The sequence below is a fragment of the Lithobates pipiens genome, unplaced genomic scaffold, assembly GCF_037356315.1.
Source record: "Lithobates pipiens isolate NorthernLeopardFrog02 unplaced genomic scaffold, aLitPip1_a1.2 Scaffold_22, whole genome shotgun sequence".
Classification (NCBI taxonomy): Eukaryota; Metazoa; Chordata; class Amphibia; order Anura; family Ranidae; genus Lithobates; species Lithobates pipiens.
The window spans coordinates 93958042-93985216 of record NW_027507784.1 but is presented as its reverse complement, the minus strand read 5'-3'; the positions used below and the strand labels follow the sequence as shown (position 1 = coordinate 93985216).

Below are 27175 nucleotides of genomic sequence, written 5' to 3'. Positions count from 1 at the left end.
CAAATGGAAACAGACTTTCTGTCCGTTTCCATCTGACTGTCATCCAATCCGATCTGCCAGACGGGTGGGGAACGAATCCCCATCTGTCTGTTTTTAGCGGATAGGGTCAGATATCGGTGGGTGTTAACAAACGCATCTATTGGCATTCACCGCTCCATAGAAAGCAATGCATGGTCTGATCGGGTCCATCTCGGGTCCATCCTCTTTTAGCAGATGATCAAAGCTCGCCACAGCGCCTAGAGGTGATTCAGTTCGCATTGTGCGCTATACAAGTATTTCATTCATTCATTCATTCATAAAAAACTTACAGGCGGACCCGTTTGGTCCATTAGTGTGAAAGGGGCTTTAAGCTTTGAAAAAAAAAACTTGGAAGCTGATTGGTTACTATGCAGAGCTGCACTAGATTTTGCACTCTCCAATTTTAGTACATCAACCCCATTGCATACTTCTTGTAATCACATGCACAACAGTACTAACTAACTAAAAAAGATTGGATCTGCTGCTGTACATACGGACTGATGGAAGAACAGGGTAGAATGAGTAAAAGAATAGCCTCAGTGTGCTGCTGCTCCTTAATTGTCCAATCAGCAGATAAGGGGGTGTGTTTTTGACCAAGTTGTTCTGCTGAACTGGAGGTCAAGGGTCTGTGCCACCTGGCAGGGGTGTCAGCTTCTCAAATTATTTCTAATCAACAACATATGGCATGCGGGCGATTCTGCCACTAGATACAGATCACCAGCAGCAGCAGCAGATCTATGAATATGGAATCCCTCACTCTGTAGCCAGATGCAGTGAGAAGTAGTGATGGGAGCGAAATCTTGCTGTCTCAGTTACAGAGACAAAGCAAGCAGCTTCATAGAAATTCTGCTGCTGGCGATTTAATAAATGGCCTGTGGCAGGATTGCTAGCAGTGGAGTCGCTCATGTGACATCAGCCTAAGGTCATTTTAACCTGAAAGATCACACTCCCATTCTTCGCCTTCGCTCCTGGCATATTCTGTACGGCTTCTCTCAGCTCACTGTTCTCTCCCTTTCAATATAACACTTTTCATAATAAAATCCGGACAAATGGCATTGTGCTATACAACTTTTAAACTTGGGAAGGTATTTCATTTGCAGATCACGCAGCTTCTGCTTATCAAAACTTTTTTTCTGATTTCCTCTCATCCCACAAAATCCAGGGCATTTTATTGTGCTAGCGATCCTTACCTGCTCTGCAACTGGAATTCTTAATATTATCAGACATTAAAAGCCTCCAGATTTGGGTGGTCATTACTATGGGATGTAGTACAATAAAGTGTTGGGGTCAAGAAAAGTGGCCCCATACACCCTTGCAGAGCTGGGACAAGGGGTGGGCAGGAGGGTCGGTTGACCCTGGCACAATGGTTTATTGCAGGGGTAGGGGGCACCCTAACCCTAAGGGAAAGGGAGGAGCAGTTTGGCATCTTTACCCTGGGTGCTGGATAACCTTGTCCCGGCACTGCACCCTTGCAAGAGCTGTGGTTGCCTTTGTGGGGATGAACAGGTGTTCCATGCATCCGTGTGCAGGCAGCCCCACTGTCAATTGGGACACAACATCTGAACGGACACAACCTCTGGTCCCCATTTGATGGCCCTGTTGGTGTGTGTCTGTGCAGCCACTGCGTCCCAACTGACCTGGAAGGGACTACCTGCACAGGGATGCACAAAACATCTGGTGGTCAAACAGGACCCTCGTGCGGATGTACTTTTAAAGTGTAGCTCCACTCAGAAGGGGAAGTTCCACTTGTCTGCCCCCCCTCCGCGGCCACATTTTGCCCCTTTAGGCCTGATTCCCACCTATGCATTTTTAGTGCTTTTTACATTTTGCAGATTTGCACCACAGTCTATTTATCACGGTTTCCTATGCAACACGTTCTGTAGTGTAAATCTGCAAAATGCAAAAAGTACTGAAAATGCATAGGTGTGAATCAGGCCTTAGGGGGGAGGAGGTTGTGGGTACTTGTTTTTGACACCCACTCTCAATTTCCAGCTCAGTTCATAGTGAGCCAGAAGTTCATCCCCCCTCCTTCCCCCGTAGTCAGCCTATCCACAAAGCAAAGCGAGAATTGTGCATGTGCAGGGAAAAAAGGGCTGTGAAGCCACAAGGTTTCCCTTAGCCAAGATGGCAGCACCCGAGAGCTGATTCAGGAATTGGCTGAGATGAGGACACCGCTGGATACGTGGATAGGTAAGTGCCCTAACAGTAAAAGTCAGCAGCTACAGTATTTGTAACTGCTGACTTTTAATTTTATTTTTTTTGGGGGGTGGGGGTGTCTGAACTTCTCTTTAAAGTGGAGTTGCACCCAAAAAAAATATTAATGTTCCTAAAAAAAAATTGTACATTTGTTTTTTTTTTAACTCACCCCTAAATGGCTGTTTCTAGGAGGTCCCTTGTAGTCTGCCTCCTTCAGTGCCTGGGCTCATGACATCACTTCCCCTCAGCGCAGGAAGGGCTCAGCTCTGCCCCCTCCCTCTTGTCAATCATCTGGGACACGTGACAGGTCCCAGATGAAGCTTGCTGAAAGCTCTGCAAATGCTTTGTCAAGCTTGCTGTTCACACTGCTCCAATACAAGCTGAAGCCTGTGTGATACAGGCCTAAATGTATTATTTATCTTTGTAAATAAAAAGAAATTGCACAGCTTTGAACAGACACCACTTCTTACCTGCAGAGGCACTTTTTTAGCTAATGATGAACTTTTTAGACCCAACTCCAGTCCTGTTGTGTTATATGGGTGCACAGCATAAGGAGGGCACAAATCTTTACAGTACCTGACACTATGCAGACGCTGATCACCTGCTCTGCCTTCTGTGTGCTTAGGGTTGCCACCTTTTCTTCCAGTCAAACCCAAACACTTTAGCGGCGCACAGCAATTCTTTTTATGGTATAAACGATACATATATTTTGCAATTAAATAACATTTCTAATCATATGAAGTTAATCACAAAAGTCCCCCTTTACATCACAGAGTTTTCTCTTTTACATCTGAACTAGCAGAGTACCCTTACACTGTAAGGGGGGACTCTACAGACTCTGATGTAAGGGAGAACTTTGGGGACTCTGACATAAGGGATGCTCTGGGAACCCGGATCTAAGGGGGAACACTGAGAACTCTGATGTATGGAGAGGAATCTGATGTAAGCGGAAACACTGTGGCTTCTGGTGTAAAGGGAAACTTTGATGTAAGGGGTGCTCTGAGAACTCTGATTTACCTTAGTGTACTCACTCAGAGGCAGGAGAGAGAAGGGGGGAGACCTCAGTCACAGACAGGGATGGATGGGGAGCTCACTCACCCCTTGGCAGTCAGCACCTCTCATCCAGTTGTATCTGAGACTACCGGACATAAAATTTCCAGCCCACAGTTCCTTTTTCTGAGGCACCGTGCTGAGTATTGGAGTTTGGGCAGATACAGAGGGGTGGGGAGGAAGAGGTGCAGGTCGAACCCTCTCTCCTCTCCCATCTGTATGTGGGGGAATTGTTAGTGCTAGCTTTGGGCAGTGTGAAAGAGAGTGTAACAAACACTCTCAGGTTAGACAGCTGCGAGGCCATAGTCCAGGCTGAATAATGTGTCTGGGTTTCAGGCAGTTGGAATCCCGGACACATGATTTCAAACCCGAACTGTCCGGGTGAATCCCAGAACAGGTGGCAACCCTAGTGTTTGGGGTTGGGGGAATTGTTAGTGCTGGCTTTGGGCAGTGTGAAAGAGAGTGTAATGCTGCGTACACACGACCGGACTTTTCGACAGACTAGGTCCGACGGTCTTCCTGGCGGACTTTCTGAACGAACGTACTTGGCCACACACGACCGGACTAAGTCCGTTAGAAATTCCGTTCGTTTTGAACGTGATGACGTAAACGGGACTAAACAAGGAAGTTCAATAGCCAGTAGCCAATAGCTGCTCTTACGTCGTATCTGGTCTGTCGAACTAGCATACAGACAAAATGTATTCCTGATTTTTAGTCAGTCGGACTTGAGTCCGTCAGATAGATTTGAAACATGTTTTATTTCTAGGTCCGTCTGGCTTTTGGGGGAGAAAAAGTCCGCTGGGGCCCACACACAATTAAATTGTCCAACGGATTCCGGTCCGCTGGACCAAGTCTGCTGGAAAGTCCGATCGTGTGTATGCGGCATAACAAACAAGATATTTGGGGGGCTCACCCTAAAAAAATGCATAAAGATGGTGCTGCGATAAGACCATACCACAGAACAAAAATATTACAGCGCACACATGCAAAACTAACATTTACCTTCAGCGAGGAAGGCTTTTTAAAAACACCTAGACATCATGGGGTACTTTGTCGCAGTAAGTGGGCTTAGGCACCATATAGCAATATGGTGTGACCAAATCCTCATATTTTTTGATAATATTTTTTGAAAATGTTTAGGTGTTTTTAAAAAGCCTTCCTTGCTGGAGGTAAATGTTAGTTTTGCATGTGTGTGCTGTAATATTTTTGTTCTACGAGGCATAACAGACACTCTTGGCTTAGACAGCTGCAGCCAGCATCCCTGCTGAGAAGCCATAGTCCAGTCTGAATAATGTGTCCGGGTTCCAGGCAGTGTGAAACCCAGACACCTGATTCCAAACCCAAACTGTCTGGGCGAATCCTAGACAGGTGGCAACCCTATGTGTACTCCTTGGACTACAATGAGGAATCAGCACACTGGGGGCTCTAGAGTCTCTCCCTCCTCTAAACCCATCAAAGTAACCCTCCCGTCAGCGTACAGAGAAGCCATATTTCAGGCTGGGCTCACACTTAATTCGGATGCGGCTCACAGCAAGGGGTCCGGTCTGCCCTGTTCTCCATTTCAGAGACAAATTAGTCCCAGATTTTTGCCTGAATTTGGACCTGAAACTGAGCCAAAGACGCACAGGACCCCTGTGCAATCCACTGCACAGCCGCTCCAGAGATGTGTGAACCGGCTTCATTGAGAGGCGGTCACAGTCTGCTACCATGCGAATAGGACGTGGGAAAACACGCATTCAATTCATATAAGTGTGAATCCAGCCTCACAGTTCAGATACAATGCAGTACAAGTCATATTCCAGGTAATGACATAAGTTGGATTTAACAAAAAAAAGAAAATCTCCTGACGCAAAGAACACATATGTTAATCCCAGCATGTTTTTATTTACTGTATTTGCCCGAGGTTCTTCCTAGCGTTAGGCTTTAAGAATACTTGTGAAGGGCATGGTGTCATACTGTTCTGTCTAACATCAAGCCAATGAATATTATGAAATGTAGCACAATAGTAACTCTGTAGGAGTAAATCTGCAGGGATACATGTTTATACGTTTAATAAACATTCACAGACTGCCTTGTCATACATACTGCGTCATGTCACATCTGAGGGTCTAACGTTCCATCCTGCTCTGGTCAGACACGGGTCTGGGGGACAGAAGAATGATCAGCACATAGAAAAGAACGCATGTCTCCAGAACACCGTGGATCTGTAGTATCTTCTCCAAAGGTTTAATAAAGAGATAACAACACCAATGCCCAGTACACACGGTCGGAAATTCCGACTGAAAAAGTTTGAGAGCTGGATCTAAAATTTTCCGACAACAAAATCCGATCGGACTTTTTCCGATCGTGTGTAGAGAATTTCCGACGCACAAAGTGCCACGCATGCTCAGAAAAAATTTGGAGACGAAAGCTATTGGCTACTGGCCTCTACATAGTCCCGTCGTAGGTTTTGTACGTCACCCCGTTCCAAATGATCGGATTTTCCGACACAAGTTTCGGCCAAAATCCGTCTGAAGAAATCCAACGGATTTTGTGGTCGGAATGTCCGACCGTGTGTATAGGGCATAACAATGTCGGAGATGTTTTTAGGCTGAACAAGAGCTCTTCCCAAGACACTTGTCTGATGAAGAAGTCCTATGTGCTTTATTACAATGACTGGACAAGGTATAATAGGGCTCCACAGTGTGCTGGCAGTATTACCGTAGGTCTTTACTATGTACTAGCACCAGCCAACCCGGGGCAGTTGTGGCAGCTCAAATCCATAGAGTCAAATAGCCGGCAACAAATGCTTTTCATTATTCAACTTTATTAACCACTTAACTACTTGCTTACTGGGCACTTAAACCCCCCTCCTGCCCAGACCAATTTTCAGCTTTCAGCGCTGATGCACTTTGAATGACAATTGCGCGGCCAAATAACACCATACCCAAATGAAATTTTTATCATTTTTTTCCCACAAATAGAGCTTTCTTTTGGTGGTATTTAATTACAGCTGGGAGTTTTATTTTTTGCTAAACAAACAAAAAAAGATGCAAAAAAAGATGCAAAAAAAAAAATCATGTTTAATAGTTTGTTATAAAATTTTGCAAACAGGTCATTTTTCTCCTTCATTGAAATGCGCTGATGAGGCGGCACTGGTGGGCACTGATGGGCGGCACTGGTGGGCACTGATGGGCGGCACTGGTGGGCACTAATAGGCACAGTTAAGGCGACACTAATAGGCACAGATAAGGTGGCACCGATAGGCACAGATAAGGCAGTACTGATGGGCACAGATAAGGCGGCACTGATGGGCACTGAGAGGTGGCACGGATGGGTGGCATGGATAGGTGGCACTAAGGGGCACTGATAGGTACCACTGATAGATGGGACTGATGGGCACTGATAGGTGGCACTGATAGGTGGCTCTGATAGGTGGCTCTTCTGGGCACTGATGGGCGGCACTGATGGGCACTGATGGGCACTGGTAGATGACACTGATGGGCACGGATATGTGGCACTGAGGTGCAGCAATGTTGTTGAGGCAGATTATGGGCACTGATAGGTGGCACTGTGGGCACTGATAGGTGGCACTGTGGGTACTGATGTATGGCACTGTGGGCACTGATGGGTGGCACTGCTGGGTGGCACTTTATTAATGCTCTGGGGGTTACTGGCAGGGGGCAGGTGGGCACTGATACACTGGCCGTGATCGGGACTGATGTCCCGATCACGGCCGCCAGTGATCGGCTTTTTTTTTCTCTCCTCGCGCTGTCAGTGCGAGGAGGAAAAATAGCCGATTACAGGCTCTGTTTTGTCACATGATCAGCTGTCATTGGCTGACAGCTGATCACGTGGTAAGGGGTCGGGGTCGACCCCTTGCTCGGATCGGTGATCAGGCGAGTCTCATTGACTCGCCGATCACAGACCGCGCCGCGCACGCCCCTCAGGGGGCGCGCAGGCCGCTCGTGCGCGGGACGACGTCAATAGACGTCATCCCAGCAAAGGAGGTCCGCGCTGTAGCCGTCATTCGGCTATAGCGCGGATCTCAAGAGGTTAATGACCAAGTCATTTTTTGCAATACGTTACTTTAACTGACAATTGCACGGTCAAAATTGACGTCCTTTTTTCCCACAAATTGAGCTTTCTTTTGGTGGTGTTTGATCTACTCTGCAGTTTTAAAAATTTTTTGCGCTATAAACAAAAAGCAACTATTTTGAAAAAAATAAATAAAATTTAGTTTTGCTATAATATATATATATATATATATATATATATATATATATATATATATATATATATATGTATATATATATATATATATATATATGTATATATATATATATATATATATATATATATATATATAAAAGCTAATTTATTCATCAGTTTAGGTCGAAATATAATCTACATATTTTTGGTAAAAAAAAAAAAAAATTGTAATAGACGTATATTGATTGGTTTGTGCAAAATTTATCGCGTCTACAAACTACGGGATAGATTAAAGGACTTTTTATTTTTTTCTTGTTTTTACTGGTAATGGTGGCCATGTGCGATTTTTAGCAGGCCTGTGATGTTAGGGCGGACAAATCTGGCCCCAAATGACACTTTTTGGGGACCAGCGACATTATTACATTGATCAGTGCTATAAAAATGCAGTGATCAATGTAAAAATGACACTGGCAGGGAAGGGGTTAACAGTAGGGGGCGATCAAGGGGTCAAATGTGTTCCCTCAAGGTGTTCTAACTGTAGGGGGGATGGGCTGGCAGGGACATGACTCGGTGATGAGTAAATATGTCTGTGTGAAACGCATCCACTGAGCACCTTTTTTGGATTGATGTTTGTTATGTTCGCTTGATTTTTATAGACTTTCAATACATTCTTTTGATTTTACTTCCGGATGTGCCGACATTCTTCTTTGTTTCCATTAGATATCCCTGGCTGCACACCAGGCAGGCACCCGAGTCTCTTCAACAGCGGTGCGTTCCCAGCTCTTTCTCTCAAGGGACATGACAGAGATCACTGGAAACAGTAGATCTGTGTCACGTCTCCTGTTAGAATTGGGCTCCACCTTGTTTACAAGGGCAGATCCCTATTATGTCTCTGTATACCACGATCACGGGTCGCCGGCGGACAGCAAGTGCCTGCGCGAGCCGACATACAGCTACAGTGATTTGTGCAGGAGAGCCAACCTGCCATCGTATAATGGTGGCTGGTTGGGAAGCGGTTAAATCACTACAGCAGTTGCAACATTGTGAAATTCTAACGCGTTTCGGCTGGAGCCTTCCTCATAGCATACAAAAAATTAAAATTAAATTAATAGAATCAAAAAAATAAAATGAAATAAATAGAATCAAACTTGTATAACAAAAGCATTCCCTCCAACAATCGAGGGGCGGTGTAATTACAATTTAAAATCTTAATAGGAAACACACATGGGGATGATAAGACCAGAGTAAAGAGAATGTTAATTAATACACACTAAGGATGAGCTGAACACCCCCCGGTTCGGTTCGCACCAGAACCTGCGAACAGACCTAAACTTTGTGTGAACTTTAGAACCCTATTAAAGTCTATGGGACTCGAACGTTCAAAATCTAAAGTGCTAATTTTAAAGGCTAATATGCAAGTTGTTGTCATAAAAAGTGTTTGGGGACCCGGGTCCTGCCCGAGGGGACATGCATCAATGCGAAAAAAAAGTTTTAAAAACGGGCATTTTTTCGGGAGCAGTGATTTTAATAATGCTTAAAGTGAAACAATAAAAATGTAATATTCCTTTAAATTTTGTACCTGGGGGGTGTCTATAGTATGCCTGTGAAGGGGCGCATGTTTCCCGTGCTTAGAACTGTCCCTGCACAAAGTGTCATTTCTGCAGGAAAAAAAGTCATTTAAAATCACTCGCGGCTATAATGAATTGTCGGCTCCGTAATACAGAGAACACTCATTGAAAGTCATTGATAAAAAAAAAAAAAAGCATGGGGTTCCCCCAAATTCAATTACCAGGCCCTTCAGGTCTGGTATGGATATTATGGGGAACCCCGCGTCAAATTTAAAAACAAAATGACGTGGGGTTCCCCCCAAATATCTCTGGTATGAATTTTAAGGGGAACTCCACGCCAAATTTAAAAAAAAAATGGTGTGGAGTTCCCCCTAAAAATCCATACCAGACCCTTTATCCGAGTACACAACCTGGCAGGCCGCAGGATAAGAGGGGGGGGTGAGAGAGTGCCCCCCTCCCCTCTGAACTGTACCAGGCCACGGTCTGTCACCGCATATAGTGTGACCTGGCCCTAAGGGCTGGTTCACACCACAAAAACGTACTCCAAATGTGTTCTGGACGCATTTCTGCATGCGCATTTGTAATGCATTTTTGACACATTCCGGTGAGTTTTTGATGTGTGATTGTGTGATGTATGATTGTGTGATGTGTGATTGATTACAAATGCTTCTTTTTTTTTTTTTACTGTACTGAGGCCTGCTGCATTTTTGATGCGTTACAGTGTGTTTTTGATGCGTTTTACCCCCTTTCAAGTATACAGTTCAGTGCAGAAAAAATTTAGCATTTTCTACTTTTTTTCTGGAACTGACCGTACTGGTGTGAACTATGCCATTGGAAACCATATAACACTTAAAATGCACTGGACTGTATGTCAACTGGCCCTAAGGCTGGATTCACACCTATGCATTTTTAGTGCTTTTTGCATTTTGCAGATTTGCACAACAGAACGTGTTCCATAGGAAACCATAGTAAATGGGCTGTAGTACATATCTGCAAAATGCAAAAAGCACAAAAAATGCATAGGTGTGAATCCAGCCTAAAAGGTACATCATGGTGACCCCTGCCTAGGTGGGGAGGGAGTCCCTAACACAAACTCTTAAATCTTGAGATCCTAAATTGAAATCTTAAATTTTACATCTCTTTTTTTCCCCTCTGTTATGTCTTTTTTCTGCTTCGCTTTATTTGTAAACTGTGTTCAATCACAGAATCCTCCCTGCTTGTTATGGGGACAGATCACAGCATGCCAATCTGCAAAAAGCCTGACTAAGCAAAAAAAAAAAATAGAATAAGGAAAGAAAGAGTATATTACAGAATGTGAAATAATAATAAACAATAATAAAAATAATAATAATAACAGCAATATAATGTTTAAACAGACACAGCTGTAGTCTACCAATAAATGAATGACAAAGATAAACCATGTCTGCGATCACACACCCCCGCATTGTCCCTCATCCTGATTTTTCCTATAACAGATATTTTACAAAGTCTAAACAAGTTTCAGTAGCAAAACACTAATGTCGCGTACACATGATCGGATTTTCCGTTTGGGGAATGTTGGATGTCAGGCGGTAAGTCCGACCGTGTGCATGATCCATCGGACATTTGTTGTCGGACGTTCCGCCAACAAATGCTGGCTAGCATATCTTCAAATTTTCCACCAACAAATGTGTGTTGTCGGATTTTCCGATCGTGTGTACAAAAGTCCATCGGACAAAAGTCCAAAGTACAAACACGCATGCTCGGAATCAAACGCTGTCGGTCTTGTAAACTAGCATTTGTAACGGAGAATTAACATTCGTGACGTGCCAAATTATGAAATCTCAAAATGCCGCGCACAATTCTCTTCTTTTTTAGACCCCATTCACACCTGAGCATAGATATTACCGCAATTTTGCGGAGTTTTTTGCAGCGGCCTTTACCGTGTTTTGCCGCGCTTTTGTGCAGGGCAAAAGGTCACCAATGTAAAAAGAAGAAAAACGCCCAAATCTGCCCAATTTGAGCGACAAAAAAGGGTCCAGAACTTGTTTGAGCTTCAGGCGTTCGGTTTCAGGCGACTTGGAGTGGAGATGTGAACCATCTCCATTGAGAATAATAGATTTTTTCCCCTCCAGCATTTTGTAGCTTCAGGCCTCAAGCTATAAAACGCTCAGGTGTGAATGGGGCCTTAATGGGATAATAATGAAGCTGCTTTGCTGGTGATACCGATGGAGTTATTGCAAACACATTTTCAAAGGCTTTTTTTTCTAGTGATTTCAAGAATAATATTATGTTTTGTTTTTGTTTTTTTATTTGTGCAAGTTACCACAACACCATTATCCTGTAGTTTTTAAGAACAGATACAACTATGTTGGTGTACCTTGTCAATTTTACATTGTATTTTTTAAAGTGTAACTGCCGACTCCCAAACTGTAATTTGAAGTAAAACACATAGCCAAGAATTATTCACCACATTCTTTTTATTGTGCATTAAAAAAAAATGCTATTTGCCAATAGAACTTAACCAAAAAGTGCATTGTATGCATCCAAAATATAGAAAATATACCAAATCAAATCATTATTCAACCAAAAAAATAATGGCAAAGCAATAACTCCAAGGCCAATAATAAATAACACGTTATCTCCTCCGATTCTGCAACATGTCTGGTTGACAAACGGCCATTCAGAAACAAACTGAAAAGCACAAAATGAAAAGCGCGAAATGAAAAAGGCTAAATGAAAAACGCAAAAAGAAAAGCACAAATCAACACTTACCAAACTACTAACACAAAATTATCAGAAGGAGCCCAAAGGGTGGCGCTAAAGAGCTGTAGAAACACGTAGTATGTCACTACGCTTGCAATTTTTGACCAACATTTTTTTGACCGGGTGAATGCAAGACAAGTTTGACCCAAAACTGTTTGAACAAAATTCCACAGTTTTGTTGGCGGAAAGTCCGATCGTGTGTACTAGGCATAAGGCTCCATTCTCACTTGTGCGACTTGTTTGGACACTAAAGGTCAAATGACAAGTGGCACCCCATGTTTTTCAGTGAGAACCGTTCAAATATGTGCGACTTAAGGGGTTGTACAGGCAGAAGGTTTTTTATCTTAATGCATTCTATGCATTAAGATAAAAAAAAAAAACCTTCTGTGTGTAGGAGCCTCCCCAGCATCCTCTAATTACTTCCCTGAGCCCCCATCTCTATCCAGCAATGTCCACGAGTGTCTTAGCCATCCAAGAGTGAGCAAAATCCTTTCTTGTATTAAGAGAGGAATGGACTCCAGAGAGAGAGATGCCCCTGTACAAATCATTAGTAAGACCTCATCTGGAATATGCAGTTCAGTTTTGGGCACCAATTATCAAACAGGATATCGGGGAACTGGAGAAAGTGCAGAGAAGGGCAACCAAACTGATAAGAGGCATGGAGGAGCACAGCTGAATGTAATCTATTCACTCTTGAGAATAGGAGATAAGGGGGATATGATCAACATGGACAAATACATAAGTGGTCCATATAGTGAACTTGGTGTTGAGTTATTCACTTTAAGGTCATCAGAGAGGACAAGGGGACACTCTTTACATCTGGAGGAAAAAAGATTCCATCTCCAAAAACGGAAAGGTTTCTTCACAGTAAGAGCTGTGAAAATGTGGAATAGACTCCCTGCAGAGGTGGTTCTGGTCAGCTCAGTAGATTGCTTTAAAAAAGGCCTGGATTATTTCCTAAATGTACATAATATAACTGGGTACTAACATGTATACATAAAGTTGATCCAGGGAATATCTGATTGCCTCTCGGGGGGATCAGAAAGGAATTTTTTCCCCTGCTGTATCAAATTGGAGCATGCTTTGCTGGGGTTTTTCACCTTCCTTGGGATCAACTGCGGGTGCAGGATTGTGTATATGGGATTGTATTTTTGATTTTTTTTTGGTTGAACTAGATCAGTGGTCTCCAAACTGCGGCCCTTCGCATTGCTTTTATCTGGCCCTTGGGATGCTATTTTATTCACTGACACCAATGAACGGCACATTTCCTCCCAACAACACCAACGATGGGGTACATTTTATACCAATGACATGAATGATGGGGCACTGTTCCTCCCAATGACACCAACAATGGGACCCAATGAAACCAATGATGGAGCACAATTCCTACCAATGATGGGGCACATTTCCTACCAATGACACCAACAATTGGGCACAGTGAAACCAATGATGGGGCACAATTCCTACCAATGACACTAATGATGGGGGATTGTATACTCCCACTGGCAATGGGAAATTTTGTACCCCCCCCCCCCCCCGATTGCCACAGTCCAGCCCTCCTAAAGTCTGAAGGGCAGTAAACCAGTCCTTTGTTTAGAAAGTTTGGAGACCCCTGAACTAGATAGACTTGTGTCTTTTTTCAACATTCCCAACTATATAACTATATAACTATGTAAATCATACCAGCAAGGTATACCCATAGGTACTTCCTGTCCTAGGGCGATGAGTTAAGCTGGCTATAGATGGTTCGCATCTCTGCCAGCTCAGCAGGGACTGGCCGAGATTTGAACCATCTATGAGCAGACAGAATGTACCCAAGTCAACTGATTTGGGTACAACCATCATTTTGGATTTTTGGCATGCAATTATTGCCACTAGTAGTAATCACTGTGCTGTGATCAAGGCTAGAGTTGCCAAAACATGTTAGCCATTTGCTTTTTTACAGAACCATATTTCAATAAGCTTCAGAAGGTATTCCAGAGTGGCCGGCTCTCTATTTGTTTGTTTGCCTGAGCTATGCTACATGGATGTGTGGGAGGACATCTGAGCCTGAGCACCTGGGAAGGGACAGCCGACCTTTTCTGAATATCATTCCTCCCCATTGATCAGTGTGGTGCTTTTTTCGTGTTGTATCTCAATAATCACTGTGTCCTCCCAGCAGGGACGGCTCCTTGCGCTCCCCAGTGGGAGAACACAATCTCCCCAAAGGAGGTATCAACACAGTCTTGATGGTGGAATCGAGCGATTTTTTAATTTTTTTTGCAGGAAAGAAAATCGCACCATCTATGACCTGCCTTAGACTAGTAGCAATTCTGCTATAGACATCAGAGTAAAACTTACACCCCCACTACTGCTACAGCATGCACAAGTTCATACCAAGGATCTACAGGATGTGCACAGTGCAGGGAGAGAAAATATGAACAAACTAAGGTGAAAGCTGTATGCTTTTAACAAAAAAAAAAAAAAAAGCAATCTTATTTTAATTACAATGTTCTACAAAGCAAGGCATTATTTTGTGACTTTGACTTTTGTTCTACTTTGATCACTTCAGTACCAGCCTTCATTACCAGGACATTTTTCAGTTTTCAGCACTGTGATAGTTTGAATAATATGTTCATTGTTATATATTATTATTAATATTATACAGGATTTATATAGCATCAACAGTTTGCACAGTGCTTTACAACAAGAGGGCAGACAGTACTGGTACAATGCAATTCAATACAGGAGGCATCAGAATAATATTAATATATTATTTGGTTTGTGTGAAAATTATAGCATCTGGTATAGATTTTTTTTTATATACTAGTAATGGCGCTGATCAACGACTTATAGTAGGACTGTGATAGTATGGCGGACAATCTGACACTAATTGGCACTGGCTGACTGACACTGACATCAATAGTGACTTTAATACAGCAATCAGTGCTAATATTATACACTGTCACTGTACTAATAACACTGGCTGGGAGGGGGTTAAATGTGTGCCTAACAATGTTTTTTTACTAAGAAATCCTGCTGTTTTTTTCCCCCTTGCTCTGCATTATTCATAGCTCTGTGTTGTTTACAACAGTGGTCATCCACCCTGTCCTCAGGGCCCACTAACAGGCCAGGTTTTATGTATTACCTTGGGGAGATGCAGACTAGAATACTGCAATCACTGAGCATCAAATTATATCACCTGTGATGTATTTCAGTTATCTTGCAAACCTGGCCTGTTAGTGGGCCCCGAGGACAGGGTTGATGACCACTGGTTTACAACACAGAGCTACCTTCCCTAAGCCAATCAGCTTGTGCCGAAGGTCAATCATTGGCCTACACCCAACGATCGGCTTGTGTTGAAACGAATCACAGCACATCCGGGGCAGCGGGTGGGCGTAGTTGTATGTGCCCCCTGCTCAAAAGCCCGGAATCACATATCAGATTCATGATCCAGCAGAGAGAGGCCACATTGCCACCAAACTTCTAAGTGAGGTGGTTGGCAAGCGGATGCTTATGGGAAATGTTTTTTCTGCCTAAGGGTAATATTACTTTAAAATGCCAATTTTTTGGGGGGAGAAATGTAAAACAGGTTTAGTTCACCGAATAACTTATATTTTTTCAGTCTTGTAATTGTTGGTGGAGCTCTTCAAACAGTTTTGCTTTAATGCTTTTATAAATGGCTACTGATGGTCAATGTAATGGTCACTTAGGAATTTCTTAATGGCTAATACCTAATTATTTCTCCTACTTGTTAGTTCCCCTTTAGCAGTTCAGTTTAGTGAAAACCATTTTCTTTACAATGTATTAAAACTGTTGACCTGCAATCAACCATGCAAGAATAAACTTGTCTAAGTGAAATGAATTGGGAGTAATAAATGATTAATCTCCTCCGGTATAGCGTCCTTTGCTTCGCGCTACCACCTGCGGATTGCCTCTCACAGTGTAATTGAATCAGGAGCGGGGGACCTGCCTTTAAGACCTATAAAGTGCATTATTACTTATTTAACAACTTTTCGCAGAGGGAAGCTGAGTAAACTAAACACTGCTGTCAACATATCCAGACTTGTCTGACCCCACAACACTAAATATCAACAAAATGTGGCTGTGAAATTAAAGAGAGCCTGTAGTATGGAACCGTGCCTTAAAAAAGCAAGCAGAGGGCAAAGGAGTCCTTACTTGCACCGCCTCCATGTTCCCTACAGCTAATCTCATCATAAAGATAACCTCATCATAAAAAACTATCAATAAATGGTGTATTACATGCTGTTCATATTCACTTGTAAACTATGAAATTCATTTTTTGTATTCTACAAAAAACCTGGTAGATCCTGCTGCTCTCTATCTTCACCTTCTTTTAATGTCACCAATTCAGCTAGGGATTTTGCAGCTGTGGTGGCAACTCTGCAAATGTCACACGCATGTAAATTTAGTTTTTGCCTCAGAACAATAGGAGTTCTGAGGGGTAATTGTGTAGGTAGGCCTTAACGCCAGTCTGGCCAGGCTGTGTTTGGAAGTTCTGCCTGGTCATGTGAACGGTGAGGTGTACATGACAGGCCAGAACCAGGTCTGGTTGGATGTTTAGGTATCAACCTCCTCAGAGCCAATCAGTGGGATTGCCGGGGCCCGCTGAGGAGTCTGGGAAGGGGTACTTAAAGCGGGAGTCCACCGGGACTCCGCGTTTTTTTTTTTTTTTTTAAAGCCAGCAGCTACAAATACTGCAGCTGCTGACTTTTAAATAGTGACACTTACCTGTCCAGCGCGCCCGCGATGTCGGCACCCGAAGCCGATCGCTCGTTTTTTTTTTTTTTTTTAAAGCCAGCAGCTACAAATACTGCAGCTGCTGACTTTTAAATAGTGACACTTACCTGTCCAGCGCGCCCGCGATGTCGGCACCCGAAGCCAGGTAACTGCACCCCCCTCCCCCCTGAAAGGTGCCGATTGTGGCGCCGGAGGGGGGGGGGGATTCCGATGAGCGGAGGTCCATTTTAGGGTGGACCTCCGCTTTAAGGGGGTGTGGGTCACATGTCAGAGAGAGATGTTCGTGAGACCCGTGTGATCTGTTCTGGTTCCAGGACCGTGGTAGCCCCGTGAGGGGTCCCGGTCATGGGGTGTTCGACATCCCGCAACATGCTCCTGTTAGTGGCCCCTGATAGACCTGCCTGGTCTGGGGTAGGGATCCGTCTGTTCCCGAGTCTCGGAACCTGCTGGTCCGAGGCGCAGTAACTGAGGGAGGATTCAAAGTGTGCCCTCGGCTTGGAGGGACACCACAGCTCATGGAAGTGACCGGGAGAGGACTCTTCCTCTTCAGAGGAGGGCCGGCAAGTGGCATGCTGGGAAGTGCCTGATTACTGAGTTGGGAAGGACATTGACAAATTCACACTTTTCCAGTACCATTGAGGAGACGGGAAACGTTCCAGGTACGGAGGAAAAAGGTTCCGGTTCACCCTTAGTCAATTGTCCAAGTTTGAGTCAACGTGCTGACTGCTATGATCTCTGGCTAGAGAGCCTTGAAGTACCCAGCTGCGAGTGGCTACTCTCTGGGTGGAAATAGAGACTTTGCTAGACCTGCAGTTCAAGGTGCCTGAGTTCTTCACCCGTGCCCTCTGTTCCCTAAGAGACTGTGTTATTTGAAAGTTCTTACTGCAAAATAAAACCTTTTAAAGAGGACTTCATCTGTGTCAGTATTCAAGTCATTGGGTATCAACCCTGGGAACCCCTAGACGTGGAAGAGCCAGCCAAGAGAAGGTAACTGGTAAACCCAATAAGTCAAGGCCGTCCTGCAATGGGTTATGGCCTCTACATCAGTTTTTAGTGAGTTTCTATGCTGAGAATTCCTTCCCCATCACATCTGAGCAGTCCATGTGACTACAGTGTCACACATGTGGGTGTATGAACCTTGGTAAATGACAGCTCCCTCCCGCCCTCCTCCTCCGTGCCCACTAACCAGCTAAACATAAGGGGGGTGGGATATTACATGTCGATTCAAGTAGAACTATAGCTTAGCTCCCAACTGTCCCTGAGTTGGGGCTGTACCTCATTAGGAAAAAAATCCCTCTGTCTCTCTTTCTTCCTCATTTTGGTCTGATATATTTAGTTGTATATAAAATAAACCTTTCATCTGATTTCTAAACTACTGCATTTGTAAATTCCAAAAGCCAATGTAAAGGAATAGTAGTGGTAAAAAAGCGCTTGTGGATTTAACCAATCATTTTTTTTTTTTACAATTCTTCTTTAACCACTTAAGGACAAGTTTGTTTTTTTTTGCTAGAAAATTACTTAGAACCCCCAAACATAAAAAAATTTTTCTAACACCCTAGAGAATAAAATGGCGTTCATTGCAATACATTTTGTCACACCGTATTTGCGCAGCAGTCTTACAAGCACACTTTTTTTGGAAAAAAACACTTTTTTGAATAAAAAAATAAGACATCAGTAAAGTTAGCCCAATTTTTTTTAATATTGTGAAAGATAATGTTACGCCGAGTAAATTGATACCCAACATGTCATGCTTCAAAATTGCGCCCACTCATGGAATGGCATCAAAATGTTATCCTTAAAAATCTCCATAGGCGACATTTAAAAAATTCTACAGGTTGCATGTTTTGAGTTACAGAGGAGGTCTAGGGCTAGAATTATTGCTCTTGCTCTAGAAATCACGGCAATACCTCAAATGTGTGGTTTGACCCCCGTTTTCCTATGCGCTTGCTTCTGTGCGCGAGCTTGTCGGGACAGGGCGCTTTAAAAACATTTTTTTCTTATTTATTTTATTTTATTTATTTTTAACTTTTTTTTTATAAAAAAAATAATTTGGGTCACTTTTATTCCTATTACAAGGAATTTAAACATCCCTTGTAATAGAAAAAAGCATGACATGTCCTCTTAAATATGAGATCTGGGGTCAAAAAGACCTCAGATCTCATATTTGGACTTAAATAAAAAAAAAAATAGTCATTTGAAAAAATCACATTGTAAAAATGTGCCTTTAAGACGTATGGGCGGAAGTGATGTTTTGACGTCGCTTCCGCCCTGCTATGGTATGGAGACAGGTGGGGGCCATCTTAGCCTCACTCGTCTCCATACTCAGCCACGGATAGGACCCAATTGCCTCCGCCAATGCCGACAGCTCCAATAAGCGGCAGAGGGTGCAGGAGGGGGGGTGATCTCGTGGCGAATCCACTGCAGAAACCACCATTATCGTTTATCAAACCGCCGCCTGAAGAGATGGATACCCCAGTTGTGGCAGCAGCTGCTGCAGTTACTGAGACATCCCTCTTCAAAAAAGGGACGTACATCGTCGTGCGGCAGTCGGTAAGTGGTTAAGGGAGGAATGACAGGGTGTGTGTCCTATGCCTACATACTTTTGCTAATAGGCGTCCCTCATTCTCATCTCAGAAAGTTGAGAGGTATGCTATAGGCAATTTTTTTTCTCCAGTTTGTATAGCGTAAGGAAGGGTTATAACCCCTTTCATATTTTTTTATTTATCATCTGTGTCCCATTGCAGAGATTTCCCCTCACTTCCTGTCCCATATCCAAACAGGAAGTGAGAGGAAATACGTGCAAATTAAAGGAATTCCTTGGGGACCCCAGGTCATCATAACTAGTGTCCATTGGAAGATTCCCCTCTGTTACTCTTCTGGACACAACCCAAAATTTGTGATTTCTTTTTTTTACTTTCAATTTTAATGATAATGGTAAACAGGACAAATAGAGAGGGTGAATCTCCCTAACAGGGGCACAGACAGCAATAAAAACTGACAGGCATTCAAATTGATCTCCACTCCATCCAAAACTAAAAAAAAAAGTTTTGCCTTCAGCTTTACTTTAACCACTTGCCGACCAGCGCACGACGATGTGCGTCGACAGAATGGCACGGGCAGGCAAATGGGCGTACATGTACGTCCCTTTAAATTTGCCGCCCTGCCATCGGGAGCGCGCTGCCGGCGGCGCGCTCCCGCGCTGGTCGGGACCTCCGTGAGTCCGGTCGCGGGACCCGCGGACTCGATCGCCGCGGGCGTCCCCGCGATCGTCTCACGGAGCGGCCGAATGAAGAAATGCCGTTGTAAACAACATTTCTCCATTCTGCCTAGCAACTAGTGACGCTGATCTCTGCTCCATGTGATTGGAGCAGAGATCAGTGTTCACTAAATGAAAGCCCAACCCCCCCACAGTTAGTAACACACCCCTTGGAACACTTAACCCCTACACTGCCACCCACTGGTTACTCCATATTCCAAAAACTGTTTTTTTTTGTTTTTTTCACATGATCAGCAGCAGAGGACTAGAGGCTCCTCCTGCTTATGTTTCCCTGCAGACAGACTGGGAAAGAGCTGGGTCATGTGACAGCTGTATATCGATTAGGAAAAAGGTACCTAGCTGTTTTTTATTTTATTAAAATGATTACAGTGCCATCATCCACATAAAGAAATAGAAGGGATAATGTAAATTAAACAAAGTGTGTTTAATATCACTTTAACCCCATGTCTTGTCCCACATTGTGTCCATGTGCAGGCAGCCATCTTGGAGAGTTATCAGGGCTTGTCTTCCCATTCCTGTAAGTGAGCTATTTCTGGCAGACTGGCTAGAGAACTGCTCACCCCATAAGAATCATATGGCCATGGCTGGGAAGATGGGCCAGAGAGGACTTTTTTTTCTATGCTTCGTTCACATTTAGCATTTTGGGATCTTGGGCAGAATTGCTGCAATTCAAAACATGCTGCAAACGCAAAACGCATGTTTGGGTGCTTTTCATTTTTAATTGCACGCAAGACACGCGGTTTTGCTGCGATTATCTCACAGCAATCATGGCAAACCACAACATGCAAAGCTTGACACCCAGAAAACAGCAGGAGCTTCTTTTGGGTGACAAGCCTTGTGCAATGCAGTTAAATCGCACCGCATTTTAGGTGCTATTGAAAATGAATAGCACCCGAACATGAGTTTTGCGACTGCAGTGCGATTCTGCCCAAGATCTCAAAACGCCAAATGTGAACAGAGTCTGTGTGGTGCTTGGCAGCGACGCACAGTGAAGATGACCAGTTAACACATATGCAAATTGGATGTGGGTTTCCCTGCATCTAATTCGCATGACAGGAGAGTGTAACTGGCTCTCAATGGCCAGTTCGCACAGCATCGGGGCAGCCGCAGTCCACATTTAAAAAGGGTCTTGTGCATCTTTGGCTCCGATTCAGGTGCGAAATCAGGCAAACATTCTGACCTGATTTGCACCTGAACAGGTAAACAGGGACGCACCAGACCCCATGCTGTGAACTGTGGCTGCAGCATATGTGAACCTGGCCTTAAACTGAAACTTTAATTAGGTTGGGTTAACTTCATTTTGATGTGGGAACCAGCACGATTCCTGTGCAGGTTCCCACATTGGCATGTCTCTCACAGGCAGTTCACACTGCTCTATGCGTACTGCTACGGGTGTCGGTACAAAGTTAATGACACCCCATTATGGGTTCGCAGATCGCAGTGCAAACTGTGAAATGGTACAGGAATCAGATCGCATAGGCGTGAACACCAATGCAATACGATTTCAGTGCAGACTAAAAAAAGGGTTCTGCACCATGCATCTGTATGGCTGAATTTGCATTGCACAGACATTGCATGTGATCTGCACAGCAATGCGGTACGAGTCATATGTGATGATGACATGCATGTGTAAGCAATGACAGCAATGACAGCAGACACTTACCTGTAGATTTCTATTTTTTCATCTCCATTTGAAAAGTTACAATTAGTATAACTAATATATATAGTATATATTAGGTAACAAGTATTAGAGAAGTGAGTGTTCAGTTTACAAAGCAAGGTTGCTAAAAAAGAAAAGACCTACAGACTAATTATAAAAAGCAGAAACATTTAAAATGGGGAACTGGCACAAATATAACAATTAGTTCTTTACTTTCTTTGTAATGGAAAAACAGCTAACAAGGTTTATCTTCTTACATTTTCGGGAGCTGAAGTGTCCTTGCCTACCTTATCCACTACATAAAATTAAATGACAGCAATGTTTATAAAGAACACATTAGTTAAAGCGGAGTTCCACCTAGGAAAGTCAGCAGCTACAAATACTGCAGCTGCTGACTTATTAATATAAGGACACTTACCTGTCCAGGGAGCCCGCAATTCCTTGAGCTCTGGGTGCCGACATCCTTACCAATGGAAACAGGAAGTAAAGCCTTGCGGCTTCACAGCCTCTTTCCTACTGCCCATGCGGGAGTCACTCTGTGTTTTCTGAATGGTCCCTACTGTCTTCCGGGACCTGTGTGTCTCCCAGAAGGCAGTGGGGGGCGAAGGAGGAGGGCCAGATATTGCGTAGTTCACCGCACAGATTGTGGCGCTCTTTCCCCGGAAGTGGGAGCAGATACCTGGATTTGACAGGTATCCGCTCCCCCCTCCTCCCTGAAAGGTGCCAAATGTGGCACCGGAGGGGGAAGGAATCCGATGAAGTTCCATTTCTGGGTGGAACTCCGCTTTAAAGTTTTATTTGCATTTGAGAATTTTTCTAGACTAAATGAATTGGCTATTACATCCCACAGGAGAGTGCCCATCATAGGTGTGCGCAGCCTATTGCATTAGGGTTAGGGTATGTGCCCCAAAACTCAAACACATGTGCATGTGTATATATTATATACATACATACATACACACACACACACACACTCTAAATACTAGGGTAGTAGATGGTGTCAGTAGAGCAGTGGACATGTCAGTAGGGCAGAGATTGGTGTCAGTAGGGCAGTGGACGGTGTCAGTCGTTTTTTATGTTTATTATTTTATTTCTCTATTATTTTTTTACAATTTTTTTAGGAGCTTTGGTGAAATATGCATTGCACTATGTGATTAGGGTGTGCTCAGGCACATCCGGCACACCCCTGTGCATGCCTATGTTCTTTACCTTCACCTTATGGCAATAGGTGGACATATAAATAAATAAATGTCGCCTATTCACTACTGGAGAGCTATAAAGAGTCGTTTGAATGCAATCATTAAAGTGATTGTAAAGTCTAATTTTTTATTCTTTAAAAATAACAAATATGTTGTACTTACCTCCTCTGTGTAAGGGTTTTGCACAGCAGCCTAGATCCTCCTTTTCTCAGGTCCCTCGTCAGCACTTCTGGCCCCTCCCTCCTTTTGAGTGCCTCCACAGCAAGCAATTATTGCAATTTCATTCTTGCAGGCTTAGGGCGCATTTAATTATTCTTCATAATGAAACAAATTAAAATTAAACAGGTTGTTTCTCAAAAAAACACCAAAGAGAAAACCACCAAAGGAAGATCACCTTTGAAAGGAGGCATCAGTGAACAGTTTGCAGATACCCCAACCAAGAAGCCCACAAAAATTAAGAGGGCTTGGGCTTTTGTGCGCAGCTGTTTCAGAGCCGTTGTTGGATGTTTAGGTGCTGGCTGTAAAGCCAATGGATCTCACTGGAAGTCAGAAGACTTGGCTGGTAGGTATTCTGGATATTAAAAGATACAAGATAGCTGAAACCCTTTCATTTATTTTAATTCCCCACTGATGACGGGTCACATTCCCATACGTACATATGTATAGGGATGGCCATGGACATTGATGGCTTTTGTCTTATAAACACCAATCTGCAGATTTTTTTAAATTAAGAAATGCAAACAGTAATTCTTGGAGCTGTATACAGGGAGCCAATTCCCCCTCCACCACCCCCACCACCCCCACCTGTCTCTCTCCACCTGTCAGCTGCTAACTGACTTCTTTTTTTTTTAAACAAGCCTTGCTTTGCTCATTACAGGCTGGACTGATGAACTCAGTGCCAACCAACAAGATAGTGGCGCCAACCAGCTGCCAGAAATGTACAACATGCAAAAAAAAAAGAAAACCCCACATACATGTTTAACCCCTTGCTGCCCACGTAAAACATATTGTATGTATAGTTGCCAACATTTCAAAAACATTTCCAGGGACACTTTATTTTTTTTTTGCTGTGCATCCATCAAATCATTGTAGGCGGAGAATGTATTTTAATTAGGGGCGGGCATTCATTTAAAATGGGAGTCATTATACAAGAGGCATATGATTAAAACAATGCCATACTTTAATAGAAGTGATATAGGAGAGCTGTAGCTATCATGGCTAAAGAAAAACAACAAAACACACTGGTAGGAAGCATGGACACTGATCCCAAGGTTCTGCAATGTGCAAACATGAATAACATAAACCAGGGGTGCTCAACCTTTTGAAGATCGAGGACCACTTAAGTGATTTGGTAACCAGTAGTGGGCCACAATGAATGGGGTTTTACCGCCCCCTAAACCACAAAAATAAATGAGCCGTTTGTCAGGGAAATGGCCGTGGAAGTATCGGCAATCTTGCCAGTAGAAGAAATGGGTGTCATAGACACATCATGTGACAGCTGGATCCCCCTGCTGCCCTAGAAAAGACGGCCTCTGTCTGACCCAAGTTGCTTGATTGTCATCGGCTTCCTGTATTCCTGAACCTCTGTGTCATTCCTTGGATCTCCTGTTCTTGACCTGGCTTATTCCAGACCTGTTGCCCTCCTTCTCCTGGATCACCCCCTTGCTTGCTCCTTAAACCTTCCTTCTGCTAAATATCTGTGCATGACCCAGCATGCTATATGGACTTTGCCTCTGCCTGATTACCTGTGCTTGACCCTGGCTTGCTATATGGACTTTGCTCCTGCTTGATTACCAGTTTATGACCTCAGCTTACTTCACGGATTTGCTCTTGCCTATTGCCATCCAGTGTTTAACCCTCAACCTAGTGTCCACTGGCCATCCTGTGTTTGACCACTGGCCATCCTGTGTTTCACCCTCAGCCGGTGTCCACTGCTGTCCTCTAAAGCACTATTTATTCCAAGCACAGCAAGGAGATCCTGACCACCTGTGCACCCCCACACCCTGGCAGTCCTCACAAGGTGACACTCTTCTGGACCCATCCAGATCCTGCCGGTAACCCATGCTTCTTCGGGCTGTATACCTTCTGTGGCACTTTCAGAGGTATACTGCACCTAGCTGCAAGGGGAGCCCCCCTCTCTGCATATTGACTTTGGATCAGGTACGCGACAGCGTTACTGTCCTGAGCCCCTATAAGGCTGCTTTCACACAGGTGCACATGCAGTTTTTCTTTTATAATTACTCTAGATTCTTTCAGAAGTAGAGAGTCCCATTTACTTCTGCCCCACCCCAGCCCTGATCCCAGGACACAGGCCGGGACTGAGCCATGGTGGGACTGCATACAAAACAGTGTGACTGTCCAGGCAAATCTGGGACAGTTGTCAAGTATGCATATGTGCAGAGAAAAGAAGGGGGGCTTTAACAACCACATACTGCACATATGCATCCATGGGTGCCAGAGCTTTATATTCAGATAGCATACTCCCAGCACAGTAATCAGCTCTCAGTCTCTACCAATGATTGGCAATAAGTCCTGTGATTGGCTGTTTCTTTCTGTCCCCCCGAGGTAAAGACCCTGTTAAAGGCAGGGGTTAAGCATAGTTAACATATAGCAATTAAAGGAACGGCATGAATATCTATAAAACAATTAAATCAACACAGGGAACCATACATAAATATTCCTACTGCATTTGTTTTTTGTTTTCTTTCCCCGTAAACATATCAGCTGGCTTCAGGCTGGTGTATGACTCCCATAGCGGGTGACCCATCTCCTGTTTGATCTCAGGGCTGATAAATGATACACTTTCTGGGCAAAACTTAAAACCTCTGCTAAGCTGGTCTGATAATTTAAAAACCCCTACCACAATGCACAGCACAGATGACACCACTACTTCCTGTCGGAACTTCATTTATGACCTGCCTACCCATTTAGGCCCTGTTCACACCTGAGCGTTTTTCAGCTTGTAAAACGCTCAGCTCTGAAGCTCCAAAACACCCAACAAGCAAAATCCCATTGATTTCAATAGCCCCTTTTAACATAGGAGCGTTTTTTTGCCTGAAGCAAAATGCCTGAAGCTCTATGAGCTTTTTTTGGCAGATTACAAGCATTTTTAGCCCACACAGAAAAACGCTCGTAAAGCGGTCGTAAAACGCTCAAATAGCAACTTCCCACCTCTAATTTCCTCCTCCTCTCCTCCCACTAGTGCTTTATATTGGCTAGAAGCTGTAAAAAGCTTGTAAAATACTTTGGAAACTCTTTAAAAAAATATTGGAAAAAGCAGCAAAAAAAGCTTACAAAACACCTGAAAAATGCTAGTAAATTGATACGCCAAGGTGTGAACGGAGCCTTAACTGAAAATACTTGCTGCCGGCTTCCTGAGTCACTGAATTTTAGTGGCTCATCATAACTGCCAGGCAACCATCATTTTTATACAAAGGCCAACAATAGTCGTTCCTGTCATGTTGGGTTTATTTCTTGTGCCTGCCACAGGAGTTTTCAACTTTTCTCTCTATAAATTGATGTTGTATAAAAAAATATATAAAATGTAGGTGCAGGTGCTAAATCTAATTTCACTTTTTTATTGCAGATGAAGCTGAGATTTACTGCAGCCGCAGCACACACGGCAGGCCCGCCTCAGTGATCAAGACCGAATTCAATATCCATGTTGTCAGGCCACCTGAGACCAGGTGACAGATGCACTCTGTAAGGGCCGGTTCACACAGCGAGGCGCGGCGAGGCGTCTCCGACTTACCTCGCCGCGACCTGCGGGGAGCTCAGCGGCGACTTGCAGAGGACTTCTGTATAGAAGTCAATGCAAGTCGCCCCCGAAGTCGCCCCGAAGTAGTACAGGAACCTTTTTTCTGAGTCGGAGCGACTCGAATCGCTCCTCTCAGAACGGTTCCATTGTACAGAACGGGGGCGACTTGCGGGAGCGAGGCGAGGCGAGCCGTGTCGCCTCGCCTCGCCTCGCTGTGTGAACCGGCCCTAAGAGTCAGAAGTGCACCGCTAAGATAGTGGACCCTAGGACTGACTGCTGCGGATAGTACCCAGGGAGGTTCAGGAAGCAGGTCTACTGGATCACTAACACAGATCCCAATGGGAGCTAGAGCACAGATTCCCCAGGGTGCAGAGTCTAAGAGCCAGCAGGTGTTCACCAGAGCCTCTAGTGGTGAGGATGAACTGCACTGCAGTCTGGCTCCAGGTCACAGCCCCTAGGGTCTCACAGCTCACGGTAGACTACAGGAGAAGGAAGCAGTTGGCTAGAATAAAAAGGGATAAGGCAGAGGTCAGAGCGACTAGCAGACAGGAACAACAGAGTGCACACCAAAGGTTCAGGTTCACAAGCAGACCGGAATAGTCGAGAACATGCCAAGGTCAGTAACAGAGACAAATGAAGAGCACACGTCAATCAGGAAACAGGAAGCCAAACACACAATGAATACACAATGGTATATCAGCACCGCTGGCTTGCAGTGCACAGGTTAATATTGGGTTCCCTGATAGGACCTGGGGTGGAGCCATGCTTAGAGGA

General features: G+C 44.0%; 1 protein-coding gene across 2 annotated transcripts in view; it reads right to left on the bottom strand.

Annotated features, from left to right (window-relative positions):
• STK39 (serine/threonine kinase 39) overlaps positions 1-27175 on the bottom strand; it is a 531280-nt gene that overhangs the window by 410017 nt on the left and 94088 nt on the right. The window lies entirely within an intron of this gene.